The following is a 7,536-nucleotide window of genomic DNA, read 5'->3' as shown; positions in this document are numbered from 1 at the left end:
CCCACATTCTACTAATCTAGTGAGCTCTCATAATTCCACTTCTTCCCAAGCTCAAGGTAATATCTATTCCAAATGGATTCTAGACACAGGTGCTATTGATCATATATCTAATTCTTTGTCTCATTTTATTTCTTATCATAGAATCTCACCAATTACAGTATCACTACCCAACAAAAACTCTTCATTTGCTCATTTTTCTGGCACTGTTTCACTTAGCCCACACCTTACTTTACATAATGTCTTGTTTATTCCTAATTTTTCTGTCAATCTTATTTCGGTCACAAAGTTAACTAAATCTCTATCTTGTAAACTTAACATTTCTGAATTTTCCTGTGAAATACAGGACAAGTCAACCCTGCAGATGATTGGGAAACCTGAAGAAAGAGATGGCTTGTATGTCATGATAGTTCCTGCACCCACACCCCCTTGGTTCACCAGTTGCTATTACTTCTGAGAATTCTATTGCTTGTTCTACAATAAGACATAACTCTATAGATATTTGGCACTATAGACTAGGGTATCCTTCTTTTTCTTGTTATACCAAATTACGCAACATGTATGCCACTTTACCCAATACAAAATACACGCATTGTGATGCTTGTCATTATTCTAAGCAAAGAAAATTACCTTTTCAATTAAGTACTACTGTTTCAAAAGCTCCTTTTGATTTAATTCATGTTGATATTTGGGGGCCCTATAGTACTTCTTCTGTTGATGGTTTCAAATATTTCTTAACTATAGTGGATGATATGTCTAGATACACATGGATTAAATTAATGACAAGTAAATCAGATACAAGATCACAACTTATTGACTTTGTTTCTTATATAAAAACACAATTTGGCATTGATGTAAAAGCTGTTAGATCAGATAATGGTAATGAGTTTGCAATGACAAATTTTTATAGACAAAAAGGGATACAACATCAATTATCATGTGTTGAAACACCTCAACAAAATGGAGTCGTTGAGAGAAAACATCAACACATTCTCAATGTTGCTAGATCTTTAATGTTTCAATCCCATTTGCCCATAATTTTATGGTCTTCTGCTGTTCGTTATGCTGTGCAACTCATTAATATTTTACCTTCCAAAGTTTTGACATATTTTTCTCCATCTCAGCTGTTACACAATGTTAAACCTGACATTACTTACTTATGAGTTTTTGGCTCACTTTGCTATGCTTCAACTCTTCAAACTCATAGAACAAAATTTCAACCTCGTGCAAGAAAATGTGTTTTACTGGGTTTTAAAACAGGAGTGAAAGGCTACCTTTTTTTAGATTTCAATTCTAGGGAAATTTTTCTATCAAGGAATGTAGTATTTTATGAAAATATATTTCCTTTTCTTACTAGTGATAAGCACTCACCTATTAATACACAAAATTCCTTGGATTTTGTCACCAAAATTATTTCACCTCCATCACCTCTTTTCTCAGAAGTTACTGATCAACCCTCTTTACCACTTACATCTCCTCCTTCTATTGTTTCCGAACCTCTTATTTTCTCTTCTCAGCCTGTTTCTGTTGAACCTGTCACTGCTACTCCACAAAGGAAATCAATTAGGCCAAAACATACACCATCTTATCTGCAGGACTATCATTGCAACATGTCATCTACTTCTTCCGCCACTCAGTCATCCACAGGTACCTTATATCCTATCTCTTCATATCTATCATATGATGCATTATCATCTCTTCATAAATCATATGTCCTTAATCTTTCCCAAGTTAGTGAACCTAAAACCTATAACCAAGCCATCAAACATGATTGTTGGAGAAATGCCATGGATCAAGAAATTGCAGCTTTAGAAAATACCAAAACTTGGGTTTTGACTGATCTACCTAATGGAAAGCAACCTATCGGATGTAAATGGGTATACAAAATAAAGAGGCATGCTGATGGGAGTATTGAACGATACAAGGCAAGGCTTGTAGCCAAAGGCTACACACAACAACAAGGTTTAGATTACTTTGAGACTTTTTCACCTGTTGTCAAACTCACAACAGTAAGATTGGTTCTAGCTTTAGCAGCTTCCAAACATTGGTATTTACATCAACTAGATGTAACTAATGCCTTTTTACATGGGGATCTAGATGAAGAAGTATACATGTCTCTTCCTCTTGGTTATAAATCTGAAAAACCAGGACAAGTTTGCAAGTTGTTGAAGTCTTTATATGGACTCAAACAAGCCTCTAGACAATGGAATTACAAGTTGACAACTACTTTACTTTCTTTGGGCTACACACAATCAAAATCAGATTATTCACTTTTTGTCAAAAGTGATTCTGCTCATATTACCATCTTACTTGTTTATGTAGATGATATAGTTTTGGCAGGTGATGACATCCAGGAAATCCAAACTGTGAAGGCTCTATTGAATGCAAAGTTCAAGATTAAAGACTTAGGCCAACTCAAGTATTTTCTGGGCTTAGAAATTGCAAGATCTCAACAGGGCATTAATTTGTCACAAAGGAAGTATGCTCTAGAGTTACTAGAAGATGCAGGATTGTTGGGGTGTCAACCTGTTTTTACTCCTATACAGCCAGGCACAAAATTTTCCAAGACAGAAGGGAAACCCTATTCAGATGTGCAGGCCTATAGAAGACTTCTTGGCAGGTTACTATATCTAACCAACACAAGACCAGATTTATGTTTCGCTGTTAGTACTCTCAGTCAATTTCTTTCCAATCCTTTGGAAGATCACTATGCAGCAGCAATAAGAATCCTGAGATATATCAAGAACAATCCAGGACAAGGATTATTCTTTCCCTCCAACACAGAACATGCTCTCAAGGCTTTTAGTGATTCTGATTGGGCTGCTTGCCCTGACACTAGAAGATCTGTGACTGGTTTTAATGTGTTCTATGGTGCATCATTAATTAGCTGGAAATCCAAGAAGCAAGGTACTATATCTAGATCATCAACCGAAGCAGAATATAGAGCTTTAGCTTCCACAACATGTGAAATTCAATGGCTTATGTATTTGCTCCATGATTTGAAACAACCTCTACCACAACCAGTTTCTCTGTTTTGTGACAACCAATCTGCTATACAAATTGCACAAAATCCAGCCATGCATGAAAGAACAAAGCATATTGAAATTGATTGTCATCTCATAAGAGATAAAGTTCAAGCTGGTGTAATTAAGCTCCTGTCCATTCCTACTTCAGCACAACTTGCAGACATTCATACTAAAGCTTTGCATCCAGCACAATTTCAATCTTTGTTGTCCAAGCTGAGCATTAAGGATATATATGCTGCAGCTTGAGGGGGGATATTGGATTTAATTTATTTTCCGTTCATATCTGTGCATTTATCTTCATATATTTATATTCTATTTTTATATTTATATTCCGTTTATATATTGTTTCAAACAATTATATATATGTAAAATTGTACTCTCTTCTTATGGAATAAGAAATACAATTCCTATCCTTTCTTTTCTCATAACAGTTTCTGAATGAGATTAGGGTTCTTAACTTATTTTTTATTTCAATTTTTCAAGTGGAGCAAAGTAGTTTTACTCGAAGCAAAGTTGTTTTAATCGAAGCAAAGCAAGGAGTTTAAGCAAGGTGGTCGTTGCGGGGGTCCTTACAATGGTCTTGAAAGAAACGGTGGCTGTGAACGCGAACAACAATTACCCCAATCTCAATTCAAAAATTTCCCAATTTCACAAAAAACAAGAACTCGAGAATCAAACAACAAAACTCTGTTCGAACCCTAAACTCAACCACATAAATCCAAGACCCAAGACCTGCAAGAAAGTACAGAGGAACAACCCAAAATTTTCCTAACTCAACAAACCCCAAATTCCCAAAATTCCCAGTTTGCGACTCTCCTCTACTTCACGCTGCAAGACCACCACGCTACGAACCAGAACGGAGAAAAGGAAGGAAAAGAAATCTCTCCATAGTACCATGAGCACGTTTCATGGCAGAAAAGGAAGAGAAACTCTCTCGGAGTCGTGCGATGAAGAACTCTGTCATCCCAATCGGAGAAGCCGGAGTCCCTCGCGGAGGTGTCGACGCTGCAAAACGTCCTTGTCGCACCTCGTCGCGCCTCGCCGTCAACGAAGGCGAGATCATGCCTGAGTCGCGCCTCCCGTCATCGCTGCTCCACCGGCTATGCTCTCGTTGCACTATAGCTCCGTCATCGCCGCACCATAGAGGGTGTCTGTAGAAGACACTCCAATACTCAAGTAAGTGACTTTGCGTAATAATCTTGTAATAAAGATTAGTCATGAGATTAAAATTACATGTCTTTTCTCTCAGACAAATATTCATAAATTAGTATAATGAGCTTACCATTAGATCTGACTCATTAATCACCAGTAAATGGTTGTTAATTGTCAATAAATGATAATTATTTTCATTAACTTCCCATTGATGGTATTTGTCTATTTGAAAATCATTTTGGAGTCGTCACCGTAGTTTATTCTGCAAAAACTACATAAAAACCTTAAAAAATAGGCATGGTCTACGAAAATCATATTTTCTGAACTCGGGAGTCGGTTACGTGGGGAAGGTATTAGCACCCTACAACGTCTGTCCGAAAACAGTACCTTTAACTAATTGCGCAAAGTTGATGTGGGTTTCAAAATGGTTAACAGTACAAGACAAACACAGATGAAACAAAAATGTTTTTTTGTTTTTAGGGAGCCCGACAAGGATGAACATTGCTCCTATCTTCTTACAATTCTACTTGAATTCTTCTTGGAAATCGATTTTTGACTTGATTTGGATGTTAAGGGAAAATTTGGATATTTGGGAGGAATAAACCTGACAAGGCATTGCCTTGGTCCTATGTATCTCCATTTTTGGTGGAGAATCAAGGATAACGTAGTTCTGTCTTACGTTCTTTGATTAATGATTTGATATATTTTTGGATTTTCGAATATTTTGTATTTTTGGTATTTTTGATTTGATTGATAAAGAAAGGTAAAATTAAAAGCTAAAGCCTATTTTTGTAATTTTGTAATTTTATGTTTTTCTCTTCTAAAAGCAAAATAAAACAATAAAACTCAAGAGACATATTTTTGAAATTTTTATATTTTTATTTTATTCCTAGAAACAATAAAAGCTTAAAAGTTATTTTTTTTGTGATTTTATGATTTAAGAAAAATAACAAAACAAAGGAAAATATGACAACAAAATTTTAGAAACTATTTTTGTGATTTTTCAGAAAATTTTATTTAAGAGAAAGAAATAACTTCTAACAAAACAACAATAAAAAAAATTACACTTGTTTTTATGATTTTTTAGAAATTCATTTTAAGAAATAAAATTTTGAAAGAAAACTAACAATAAAACTTAAAAATTATTTTTGTGATTTTATAAGGAAAAGGAAAAGTTATTTTTGGATTTTATGATTTTATGTCTTTTTATTTTTTATGATTTTAATCTGCTATCAGGCTAATGAAATGGGCCCAAGAGAGGAAGAAAAGGGTTTTTCTGATCCAAGCCCAACTATAAGGGGTGCACATGGAAGATTGGTGGTGTAAGAAAGGAAATGGACGCAAGGCCCAAAGCCTTGGCTTTCTTCAATTGTTGTGGCGGGCCAAGCGCTTTCCTTCTCTTTGCCGGTCCAACACCTTTCTCATTCTGTTGTAAGAAGATTGGTGGTGTAAGATAAAAGAAAGTTTGTTGGGGGAGGGGGCGCAAACGCTGGGACAGAGGGGGTAGGGTTTGGAGATAGGTCAGAAATTCCTTCTTTGATAACTTTTCTTCCCTAGTTTCTTCCTCCGCCGCTTTTCTTATGGGTAATACTGAAGCCCATAATGTTCAAGCTGTTGAAGATGTTGAAGATGTTGAAGAAGCCGAAGAAGAATATTATGATGCACTGGATGGATTTTCTGATACTGACGAAGAAGAACATGGAAACGAAGAAGGACATGGAGACACTCCTTTCTATATTTTCTTAAGGCAGGAAGCAGTTAGAAATTTTCTTGCAGCGCATTTCCTCTTCGTTCTAACATTTATGACCAGTGCTGATGATATTGACTCGCTGTTGAAAGCTGCTTCGAATAGTTTGTTTATCGGGCTTCTACTAATACCGATAAATGAAACTCCAATTTACAAGTTCCGAAATATGAAAAGGGGAATAATAAAATTTATAATAGTATGCGGCGTATCAGCAGCACATTATCTTATAGCCGGTGCATCGGTTATTTGTATTTGTCAGGTAATTCCTTCCCATATTTATATTTTTCAGGTAATTCCTCCCCGTATCTTCAGAATCGCAGTGATAGTTGGTAATAGCGCTTTGATTCTGACAATCCTACCAAAAGTTGAACCTCTGTTTGATGTTTATGCAGGAGGTTGGTACACTTTCATATTTTTTTTATGGTACATTATAGCAATGATAGGTAGCTATTATATTAATAAAATATTTTCTTAGACTAGCTTTATGATTATGTAATCTTTGAGATACTATGACTTCAGTTTTATGATTATATAATCTCTGAAATACTATGACTTCAGTATTAATATGAATTTTCAGTGTTCACGAATACAGTAGAGAATCGCATACATGATTATTATTTTGTCAGATTATATGAACTTTTGTGCATTGTTATGGGATTTTCCAGATTCATTCACAGAGTATTAAGTTTTATGTTTTTCAACTAAGTTAGCATTCAATGTTTTTAATTCTTACATTATTAGTTATATGACAAAAAAAAAAATTCACACACCGAGATACTTTTTATTTGATTAAAAAGAAAAAATACTCTTAAAGGAAAAATTATGAAATTACCTCATTGTTTTGTTCCTTTAAAAGTTTTGATAGAAAATGAAAAATAATAATTTTAGTTTCTCATAAAAAAAACAATAGACCCTGATAATTTTGTAATTTAAAAAACAAAGAATATTTATTTGGTAGACTAGTATTATTATAGTTAGACAATTCTGCACTGGAAAAAAGTGTTGGATTGTCCCGTTACAAGTCAACTACTGGTCAATTATTGAATTGCGCTAATAAATATATATTGTATATATTAAATTGTATAAACAAAATTGTTTTAGGGGTCAGGGCCGATGATCTGGCTTCTTGTTCAATTGTCTTATCTTTTTGAGTTCATCCATAAAAAGTTTTTAAGTCATTAGGTCTGTTCAAGAGTTATCTCCAATCTAATATTCAAGTTAATGATATATTTAAATAAGTGGAATAATTCTCCTTTCATCGAATTCAAAACTTTTAATTTATAGACCTTAAGCTTCGAATCAATTTCGACACATTGATTATCCATAAATGACTTTAATTATCTACATTAACTATTTGTAAATGACTTTAATTACTCTCAATATTCATGGCTTTATCTGCCGTTTCAGACACTAATTAATAACTTTAACTGTTATCCTTAATCGGTCGATAACTTCGTAATTGACCATCCAAGACTGACCAAACGGTCATATAATACAAAAATAATATATTTAAATTAAATTTTGCACACAAAAATTTTAAGAATTTATTTCCATTGTCAAAATTCAATTTTACTTATCATACTAAACTATTTATATCATTAGTATATTGTTGTC

At 34.1% G+C, this 7,536-nt stretch overlaps 1 long non-coding RNA gene across 1 annotated transcript; it reads left to right on the top strand.

The window, feature by feature from the left end:
* The first annotated feature begins 5,597 nt into the window (after positions 1-5,597).
* LOC148197154 (uncharacterized) lies at positions 5,598-6,509 on the top strand. Its single transcript, XR_015780429.1, has 2 exons — positions 5,598-6,181; positions 6,315-6,509. It is a non-coding gene; the product is annotated as an uncharacterized LOC148197154 (long non-coding RNA).
* The last annotated feature ends 1,027 nt before the right edge of the window (positions 6,510-7,536 follow it).

This window comes from Vigna umbellata, chromosome 6, assembly GCF_029865625.1.
Source record: "Vigna umbellata cultivar VRB3 chromosome 6, Vumbellata_1.0, whole genome shotgun sequence".
Classification (NCBI taxonomy): Eukaryota; Viridiplantae; Streptophyta; class Magnoliopsida; order Fabales; family Fabaceae; genus Vigna; species Vigna umbellata.
Note: the sequence above shows the minus strand (reverse complement) of the source record. Positions and strands in the feature narration are given on the sequence as shown.